Genomic DNA, 11,253 nt, shown 5'->3' with positions numbered 1-11,253 from the left:
ATTATCCTACAAACAAATCCTGCCTTGTGGTATTGCTGCCGTAATAGAAAAGAGGTTCATCTATTTCCCATTCTGCAGTGCGGGCAGCCTTTTAAAGGGTCTTTTTTTTCTGTTCACATATTAATTTGCCTCCTGCCACAGCTCCAAATAGCTTCTGTCACTAAATGAGGACCATTACAATCAGGTGAAGGAGTAGAGTCATATTTTGTCTGTGTACATTTCCTAATGCGACAAAGATAAAGGGACCAAACATGTGCTATGTCCAGACAATATCTGAAAGATTCTGGACAAGATGAAAATCCAAAATCCTTTATGTATGAAAACTCTGCTCAAGAGAGATGAGAAGGAGTGTGTGTGTGTATATATGTGTGTGTGTGTGTGTGTGTGTGTGTGTGTGTGTGTGTGTGTGTGTGTTATAAAACTCTTGGGATCTCAAGGCCTTCCTGGGTCAGTTAAATTCTTACTGAAGAGAAGAATTGTCTCCGTCTCTGTGATCCTCGTGGCTTCCCGTCTACACGGACATGTCTAGGCTTAGAGGTTCTAATGTAGAGTGGTAGGAAGCCCCTCCCTGTTCTCTAGAGGTCGACAGGCAACATTTTTCAACATCACTTTCCCATTACCTCCAAAGATCTCTAGGCTGAATTCATGCCAGTTGGCCATCCTATATTATTGGCTGGCATTTCTCCCCCTAATCCATACAATGCCACGATGTTATCTTATATTTAACAAATGAAGATACACATCTTCTTGGCCTCAGTAGACAGACTTACTCAGTACAGCTGACTAGAGGAATGAAATCCCAGAAGAAATCCAGCCACTTGGTGCCACCTCCTTCCCTGGCAGACATTCCCCATCTGCTAACCTGACCACAAGGCTTGGGCGCCAGTTTCCTCTGAATTTAAGAATTTGGAGTTGCAATCTAGTAAGACTTTAATGTCCCTAATCGCAGCCCTGAAACACTGTTCATTAAAACTAATACTTTAATCCTTTTTAAGAATTGCAGTTCTTGCTTTATCTCTTCCCCTTCCTAGTAGGGGAACCTAGTGTTTTCAATTTCCATTATCTGAGAGGAGATGGGTTTGTGGACATAGCCAGGGGCTTGGATGTGCTTCTTAATTGCAGAGTGATTTTTGAGTTCTCCCAGGTTTTCCTTGCATAAAATCTCCTGTGTTATCTTCATACCCTGGGTCTCATTTGCTTTCAGTGTTCTGGGCCTGTTCTGGGCCTTTAGACCCAGATCCTGCTGGACTATGCATTATTCATAGACACATGGGTTCTTAAGTAAGAAGTCCTTTTTAAAGGTTAAGGGTTTCGAGGTGGACAAAAAGTCCCAGCGTTATGAGAACCTACCATCATGGCCAAGCAGAAGGATTTCCAGAAGTGTCCCTGGAAAACTTGCTTCCTTATAGCAGGAGACAGCCAGCCTCTTCTGAAAACGATACTCTGAACCCTGCTAGGGTACCATCTCTATGATCTCGGCGATCTTTGGTGTCACTTGGTGGTATTCTCTATGCCTGTAAGGAATGGCCAGTAGTAAAAGAAAGCTTCATCATTGGAATGGATTTCATATTACTAAAAGAAGTTTCCAGAATTTGGAAGGTGGAATCAACTTTAACCTATAAAACGGTCTTGCCAGACTTACATTACTGTCAGACTTTAATCTTTGCAGTTATCAATTAGATTTGTTCCTACAGGAGTATTTTTCAAATATTTGAAGATGCTTTGGGATTGGGGATCATTCCTGAACTCTCGTTTGTATAGTGTGGATGGTTTTTTCTTAGTTGCACTGAGACTTGAGTAACATCGCATCCTGTGGTGACTTTTCTCTGAGAATGACCCACTGTAAGGCGGCTCTAAAGACAGAAAAAGCATCTGACAAGAACTGTATGTTTCAAAGTTACCATGACTACGAAGATTTAATGACTTTGTGATATAAAGTATAAATATACAGTCTTATGTGTTTACTATATTTAATAGTAAGGGCTTTGGAGTTTGGATAGGCTACTTAAATAACACCAAGTCTGAATAACTGAGGGAGAGAGGAGGCAGTAGAGAGAGGAAAAGAAGAGAAAGAATGAGATATTACATATAAACCTCAGCTAACCTCAATAACTATTATTACTCTTGACCCAACTCTGACAGATGTGACATGGAGTGGGGAATGGTTAGAAAGTGGCATGTGTAGATATATACACAGGATTATGTTCAAGCAGCATCTCCATGACAACCACAGTACCTTCTACTTAACAGGCCCCTGACCAATCAATCACCGAAGGCCTCATTACTGCAGTGACTCCTAGGCCGTTCCTGTTGAGTGAATAAGGATGAAGCAAGGTCTTCTTCTTCATAATGTAAGAACAGCTCTTGTTAATTTTTATTATACGTATTCTATAAATACATTCTCTTTATTTAAAAAAAATAAGTCACTTTTGTATACAAGGCTGAGAGTTGGGCACAGGTGGCTCAAGCCTGTAATTCTAGCTACTCGGCAGCTGAGATCTGAGGATCATGGTTCAAAGCTAGCCCAAGCAAAAAAAAAGCCTGTGAGGTTCTTATCTCCAATAAACTACCCAGAAAAACCTGGAAGTGGCTCTGTTTCTCAAGTGTCAGTGGCTAGCCTTGAGCAAAAGAAGCATAGGGACAGTGCCCGGGCATTAAGTTCCAGCCCCAGGACCAACATAAACTTGTGAGATCCCCTTGGACCTCCATCTCTGGGCTTCATCTCTGTCTTGGAGCCAACTCTCATCATCAGTTAATGTGCCTTATGATATCATTGCTATCTGTTTGGAAACAGGGAACAATGTTTTTTTTTAATATGTTCTCACAGTGTACGTCATTTTGAAGTTTGACTTTTGTTCACTCATGGATAGGTCTTGAAGAAATTCCCATGTTATTACATACAGTACATTGAAACAAAAATCCAGGTGTTGGTGTCTCATACCTACAATCCTAGCTACTTGAGAGACTACTGAGAACTAGTGGTTTGAAGCCATACCAGACAAAAGACTCTATGAGACTCTTATCTCCAATTAACCAACAAAATGCTGGAAATGGGTCTCTGTGGAAAGTGGTAAAACAGTTGGGCAGGAAGTATGGCCTTGTGGAAGGGTGCTTGCCTAGCCTACATGAAGCCCTGGATTTGATTCCCCAGTAACACATACACAGAAAAAAATGGAAGTGGTGCACTAGCTCAAGTGGTAGAGCGCTAGCCTTGAGAAAGCCCAAGGACAGTGCCCAGGCCCCTGAGTTCAAGCACCAGGACTGACAAAAAAAAAAAAAGCAGTGGCCTTGAGTAAAAAAAAATTAATGTATAGTGCTCAGGCACTAAATTCAAGCCCCAGTATCAAAGACAAACTAAACAAAACAAACTCCTGGATCTTGTGCTGGTAGGGTAACTCAGTGGTAATATTTATCTGTCGTGTGCAAAGCCCTTGGTTTAATTTCTATCACCACAACAAGCAAATAATAACAAACTTTCTTGTTCTCTCTGTCTCTGTCTGTCTCTCCTCCCTACCAATGATATAGAAGATCCAGTTTTATTTAACCAGTACCATTGAGTGGTCATTTCACACTTCAATACATACTGCAAAATTCTGACAAAAACTTACAAACCTACCAATAGAGCATGAAAAGCTCTCTCCACCCATAGCCCTTCTAAATATTTTACATTTTAGGAGATGAAGAAAAGCTCTCTGTAGGATTTGACTAACCATTTTTCTGATTATTGGCCAACTTGAGCATTTTTGTTGTGTATCAACGGGCAATATTTTTCTGTGAATTACTATTCGTATATGTTTAGAATAGTTTCTACTGAGCTAACTTTACATTTTCTTTGTATATGTTCTTTAGAAGTTCTTTATGTATTTTAGATACTGCTCCTTTGTTGAAAATATTTTCTCCTGATATCTTTTAACTTTGTTTATGGTGTTTACAGTCATACGGAAATTCTTGATTTTGATGTAGCCAAATTTATCTGTTTCATGTGTTCTTACTTGCGTGTATGTGTGCCTTGCTAGAAATCACTTTCCATTACCATGTGATAAAAACCCTTTATTATAACCTAATTTTTAATATCTAGGTTGTTAAATAGAAAGGATAAAGATCTCCATCTTACATTTAAGGTATAGCCACAACCCAGGTAGAACTGTCACCTTGAACAGCTGTGAGCTGATCAAGCGCTTAAGGACTAAGCAGTCCCAGCAGCTTCCAGCAGAGGGCAATGTTCGAGCGGGTCTACCTTTCTGTACTAGGTCCCTGAAGGATTCCCTGCCTCACCAATTAGAATGTTTTAATGGCTCAGAAATCCACAGGTTCCCATGAGAAGATCTGGTATTTGAGCCAGGGAAAAGACCGGGAGCTAGGTCTGTTTCTGTGTGTGTTCCACAGTGGGAAATAAAACCAGGCCAAGGGGAAAGTATCCTGGCAACCTGGATGCGTTCTGACTACATCTGGGAAGAGAGCGGATCAAAGTGAGCTAGGATCACAGAGGGTTTTCTCCAAGGGAGGCTTCCCTGTCTACTTAAGTCTGGTCCACACCTCTAAGATGAAAGCTCCAGATTTACAGAGGAAATGCCATTTACTGGACAAACAACAGGCAGGATGAAGACATGCAGTCCCCACACTTAGTCTTCTGATTTCATCAATAATTCAAGCCTGGTCTCCTTTTGGAGGGGGCAGAAAAACAACAACTTTTAAAAAGCAGCAAGTGGCCAGAAGCACAGATGACTTCAAACTGGAACACAGCCAACACCATTGTTCCCTCCCCATCTCACTCAGGCAGTCCTGGGCTTGCTGATGTGTTTTCTGTTCTTGGTTTATTAAACACTGTTGATAGGAGCTTAACTACATCATGGAACCAGAGGGGCTTTAGAAACGAAACACAAAGATCTGCATAAATATATTGATCCAATAAATGTGCTAATCTGAGCAAGTGTCTGGGCTCCCAGGCTGGGTTTGCTTTGCTTACCTCTGCATGTCCACTCTCGACTGTCTTCTACTTTGCTCTATGTGGAACAAAGCCACAGGCCTCTTGCTCATTGGTTTCTGGTTCTAGTGAGCTAGTGAGCTAGTAACTTTCAGTCAGGAGTTGGGGGCATTTACTTCTTGCTCTTTCTTCCTCCTGGGCCATAGTTGACATTTTTACAATTTCTCTAGATTCAGAGAAACCCTTTGCTTCTGAAGTAACTAGCCATGCTCCACTTTTTCCCTTTTGTGCCTATAAGGAGTGCTGGTTTCCCAGTTGCCTGGTGCTTCACTGGCCCTTTCTGGCTTCCTTTAACTCTGCTCGAACTCTTAGAAACATCCCTGTTTAAATTTTTCTTCAACCATCTCTCTGGCATGGCATCTCTCTACATTAGCTAACCCTAATAACTCACAGCTTTTTGAACACCTACTCTAATTACACACCAAGAGATTGGTTGATTTTTTTCTTTTCCTTTTCAATGCACTATTGAACGTTGAATCTAGAGCCTTGTGCATGCTGTACCTCCAGCACTTCTTTATTTTGCAATGAAACAGGATCTGTATAGCCCAGGCTGTTCTCAAACTTGTTTCTGGAGTAACTCCTAAATTTTGGTCTTAATTCTTTACCCTTAATTCTTTGAAATGGATCAAATCTTTAATCAAAACTTTTGTGCTGTTTTGGAGTCCCTTTCTACATCCAAACCTAGTGGTGGCAGCTGCCTTTGTACTTTCTCAAAACACAAATCAAAAAGACATTGCAAACTTGTCGTTTAGAGCCTTGTGGGGGAGTGAAGTTCTTAAGCAAAATATGTGTTTGCTTAGCGTGTACAAAACCCAGAAAGTGATTGCCATTGCCTCCACCACCACCAAAGAAGATGGGGGCGTCAAGAGAGGGAAGAAGGGAGAGAGAGAGGAAAGAAGGAAGGAAGGAAGGAAGGAAGGAAGGAAGGAAGGAAGGAAGGAAGGAAGGAAGGAAATACAATGAATAGCCTTTCAGTCTGCCAGCTGGGTTTGCTTTCTGCATTTTTTTAGTGCTGATTTCTCAAATCCCCCTCCTTCAGACTCACAAAAATGTCCCATTGCTATAAATATTTTCCAATTTAGTTTATAAACTTCGAAGGCAAACAACCTGGAAGATGAAAGAATCACAGGAACCAATTTGGATGCTATGATGGTTTGACTAATTTATGATGGGATGATTGTTGAAAGTTGCCAGAAATGTAAATTGCATTTATTTTATATGCAGCCCTCCCTGTCAGGGAAAGGATTGCTGTTCTGGGAGCTAAATAGTCACAATAAATTGGCATTCAAAGTAGGTGAAGCCATTTCATTTTCAACTCTCCACCAAATATCCATGACTAAGAGCTGCCCCAGCCTCCTTCCCTTCTTCTACCTGCTGCTGAAGTTGAAAAAAAAAAAAACCAGCTCAGGGACTGCAGTAAGAGCTTTATTGCAGGAGCCTAATCAATGCATTAGCTAACCCTTATAACTCAGCACTGTTTGGACACCTACTTTAATTACATACCAAGAGATTGGTTGGTATTTTTTTTGTTTCCCTTTTTAATGCACTACTGAACTCAGAATGCAGAGCCTTGTTCGTGCTATATCTCCAGCTCTTTTTAAATTGAAATAGGGTCTATATAGTCCAGGCTGTTCTTAAACTTGTATGTGGAGTAGCTGGGATTGTAACCTTGTACCATCACATGCAGCAACTAAGTAAGGTTCATTTCCACAGGTTATTTTAGTCTTTATCACATGTCCTTTCTGGATGCACCTTTTCTGTACTTCTACCTATTTGCATCTGTCTCTTTCTCAGTCCAGCTCCCACCCTGCTTTGCTTCCTTGTCCAGTAACCTTGCCTAGAGACCTTTCATGTCCCTTGGATACCTCATCTCTTTACCTTCCTCCACATTCTAGGACTGAGATTTTTTCCCAAGTGTCTCTGCACTCACATTTGTCTCCCATCTTCTCTTCCAGCACTGCGAGTTGCTGAGCTGCTCTAATGGTTTCATAATATGTTCACAGGCCTGCCATCCCTACTCCCTCTCCATGGCATCTTCAGGCTTTACTCTTCTGTGAAAACTCTTTCAAAGCTTCCTGCTGATATTTTTTGGAGGTGTCATGGGCGTGAACTCAGCCTGGGTGTTGTCCCTGAGCTCTTAAGTTCAAGGCTACCATCTGACCCTTGAGCCACGCCCTACTTTCCATTTTCTAGAGGTTAATTGGAGATAAGAGTCTCAGGTCCTTTTGTGCCTGGGCTTGCTTTGAACCTTGATCCTCAGCTCTCAGCCTCCTGAGTAACTAGGATTACAGGTGTGAGCCACCTGCCCGGCTCTGCTACTTTGTATATACAAGTTTATAGACCTGCAGAGGCTGGGCCAGCCCACCATATCTGTGTCATCTGATGCCATGTCTGTCTCTGCTGTGATCTGGGGGTCGTGTTTCTTCCTTGTGTTTCTTAAGCCATCCATGATCTATGTCCACTCATGTCATTTTTTTCTTCCCCTATTCCCACATCTCTACAGTATTGTGGTTTGAACTTAGGAACACAACCAATTGAGCCACATCCTTGAGTCCTTTGTTTTTTTGCTGCTGTTGTTTTCCCTTTTAGTTTTAAGACAGGGCCTCACACATTTGCCCTGTTTGTCCTTGGACTGTAATTCTCCTATCTCTGCCTCCTGACTAGCTAGAATAATTAGACATGTGCTACTATATTTGGCTTCCTTTCATCTTTTTCCTTTGCCTGTGATGTTCTATAAACCACCAACACTTGCATTTGCTTAGTTAACTCCTGTGTATCCTTTAGAAGCCCAATTCCAGAAATCCTTTGGGGTTTGTCAGGGGACCCTCCTCTGACCTGAGACTAGGCATGTTACTCATGATTCCCTCTTTCGTGTGTCCTTGGGTGGTAATTACACACTTCATTGAGTCTTAAAAAGAAAACAACTAAGAATGTACCCTCCATGAGGATGGGAGTATTGATTGTATCTGTGCACTGGGCAATGTGCCTTGCACATAGAACAATCTCAGCGAAGACTTGTTGAATGAATAAATGAATAAAGAGCAGACAGTGTCATGCTCCTTCCAGTTGTACCAATGTGTGTTTCTGGTGCTGCCCTACAATGAGGAAATGAAGATCTTCCGACCGAAGCATAGGATGATGGGATGGGGGTACTGATCTGTCAGGGGAGGTCTGAGTCATTTTCTGACAGCCAGCAATCTTGTGCTCCAGGGAACATCTGTTTCTTTTGTGCAGCTCTACTCAATCTGGTCTGTCTGGTGCCAGCAATGTATGTGCTCTCACTGTGCCCTGGCAGAGAGCCTCCACCAGAGTAGTCTCTCTCCATCATGGCTCCCTCCTTTTGTCAATTATTTTCTTTTTTTTCCTTTTCTTTCTTTCTTTCCTTTCTTTCCTTTCTTTCTTTCTTTCTTTCTTTCTTTCTTTCTTTCTTTCTTTCTTTCTTTCTTTCTTTCTTTTTCTTTTTGTTGTTGGTTGGTCATTGGGCTTGAACTCTGAGCCTGAATGCTGTCCCTGAGCTCTTCAGCTCAAGGCAGACACTCTACCACTTGAGCCACAGCACCACTTCCGGTTTTCTGGCAGTTAATTAGAGGTAAGGGTCTCACTAACTATTTTCCTGCCCAGGCTGGCTTTGAACCGCTCCTTGGATCTCAGTCTCCTGAGTAGCTATGATTACAGATATGGTCCACTGGAGCCTGGCTTCCCTTCATCAATTCTTGAGGCAGTAAACTGGGAAACCCTTTGCTCCCAAGTATTCTTCTGACCAGATACCGCATAGCACTGGAAACTCAGCTATTCTCCTGGGACTTCTTCCTCCCATTAATTATTGGCAGTGGAAATGAAGCAGCAAATTAGATGTAGGCAGGAAAGATTTTGCTCAGAAGCCTGAGCTTTAAGAACCTTTCTCAGAGAAATCAAACATCCATTTTCTCTTAGTGTGGCCAAGATGGCAGTCGATTTGATGTGTCAGATAGAGGAACCAGGTGCAAGTGGTAGCCACTCTGTGGTATATCTAACTAATTCCCAGGCATGGGATGTCTCTGGGACATCCCTTTAAGAAGCACAGAGCTGGTGTGCCTCCTTTCTGTATATTCTAGCTCAGTGCCTCATGAGCTTTAAACTGCCTTCCATTCCCCTGGAGATCTTGTTAGAGCCATGCTCTGATGGACTATGCTGGAGTAGAGCTCTGGCATCTACATTATAAGTGGCCCACAGTAAATGGGAAGAAGCTGCAGCAGTGTGTGCTGGGAAGCGGGGAGGTGAACCCCACTTCCTAGAGCCCTGCTTCTCTCTGACAGAAGTCTCTGGCTCAGTGTTTAACACACAGAGCTGCCCAATGCATACTGGTTGAGTGAGTCTGGGTAAATTGGCAGGTTGAGGAGACAAAAGCTCATAAACATTGTCTGAAAGGAAGGAATTACAGGACATTTTCGTTCTTAGGAGAAGACCTTCAGAACAAGTGTAACCTTGATGATACCAGTCACTACTATTCCAGGGCGATTATGAAAAAGGCCTTCAACAATGTGTGCAAAGGCGTGTGTTAGTTATTTTAGTAAATGGGAACAGTTATCTAATAGCTTTTAAGCTGCAACAACTTGAGTAATAAACCTGAGAGTAGAAGTGTGCAGACCTAGGGTTTACCTGTTAGATTTCCCTGGTCTATTAGGACAAAGTTCTTGATATGAGTTGGCAAATAAAATACAAGCATCTTCAATAGGCCTGATAGGTGACCCCAGGTAAGGCCACCTGACAAGGGCTCATCTTGATTGACCCAACAGGGAGCCTGTGTACCTGGTTAGCAAGGAAGCAAGACCCAAGTCTCTCTCTTCATTCTCTCCCCTGTCTAATGCATCTCATTTATTGTTAATGTTGTTTCCACTGGCTCATTTGCAAGTAGCCTGAATAAAACATCAGATCAGAGTGGGAAGGGAGGCTTTCTCTGTCTTCCCTTTCTGCTTCTGCCACATTGCTGCCCTCCTTCCTCCTTTTTCTATGGACCCTTTGTAATTCTGATTAATAATCTTGATCTAATTGGTATGGCATGAGAACAACCAAATAGAACTCAAGGGATCCTGCAAAGATAGGGAAGAAAGCAACTCTAGCAGCCCAGCATTTAGTTTTATTGTTTTCTTGGATGAAAGGTGTATATGTAGGGTGAGGGGGAGGGTTAGCAACCATTGAGTTTTTCCATGACCTTAGAGGAGAGAGATACAGGAATAAAATGATTGTCAGCTCATCCTGGAGGGTGACCTCAGTCCCCTGGGAAGAAAGCAAAAGGCTAGCCTAGAACAAATGGTCCAGTCTTGATGAAACCTTTGGGGATACGAAGCCCGATGTTGCTACTATCACCGACCCCACAGATCAGGCTAGCAAGGCTAGCCTATGCATAGAGCTAAAATACCAGCAGGTTAGAAAAGGCTCTGCTGTGAGAAAGTAGTATATACCAGTCTCAATACATACATACAGTTATTTAGGGAATACAGTTTGTGTTGTTTTCTTTTTTCCATATATATTTTACTGTAATCAATAGAAGGGTTACATTATATTCAGCAGATAGAAGGTGCATTACTTCACAAACATTGATACCTTTCTCATGCCTTGGTCCCCATTTCCCTCCCCCCACCCCCACCCCTCATCTTGTTTTTCCCTCTTCCCTATCCTATTTCAAATAACCAAATAAGCATATATACAATATATCAAATAACAAGGTGAAATACTGTAACAATACGAGATAACCAAGGGACAACAAAAGAGATGAGAGACAACATAGTACATTAAGAACAACAATTGCTCATTTTGTTTCTATATTCTGGAGGTCCTTTTTGTGTTGTTTTCTTTAGTTTAACTTAATTACTAAGATTGTTGATTCATATAGCAATTTCTTCTTTGTGTTTCTTTATAGTTTTTTTAAGTCCATTCTAAGACACTATAAGTTAGCTCTGCCAATTTAAAATCTTTGCTGTAGAGAGTAGGAGAAACATTAGAACTTGTTAGAGTAGAAATCGCTTCAAATGAGTCCCAGGGGTACACAGATAGGAGAGAGACTTGACAAGTGGGACTACATCAAAATAAAAAGTTTCTGCACAGCTAAGAACATAGTTACTAACCTAGAAAGACAGCTAACAAACTGGGAAAAGATCTTCGCCAGCAGTATATCAGACAGTCTTAATATCCAAAATATAGAAGGAGCTCAAGAAACTAACCTCTCCCAAACCAAATAAACCAATCATGAAATGGGTATAGGAGCTAAGGAGAGACTTCTTAGAAGGAGA

Source organism: Megascapheus bottae, chromosome 14, assembly GCF_031878675.1.
Source record: "Megascapheus bottae isolate mThoBot1 chromosome 14, mThoBot2.hap1, whole genome shotgun sequence".
Classification (NCBI taxonomy): domain Eukaryota; kingdom Metazoa; phylum Chordata; class Mammalia; order Rodentia; family Geomyidae; genus Megascapheus; species Megascapheus bottae.
The sequence above is the reverse complement of the archived record's forward strand: the minus strand, read 5'-3'. Positions refer to the sequence as shown.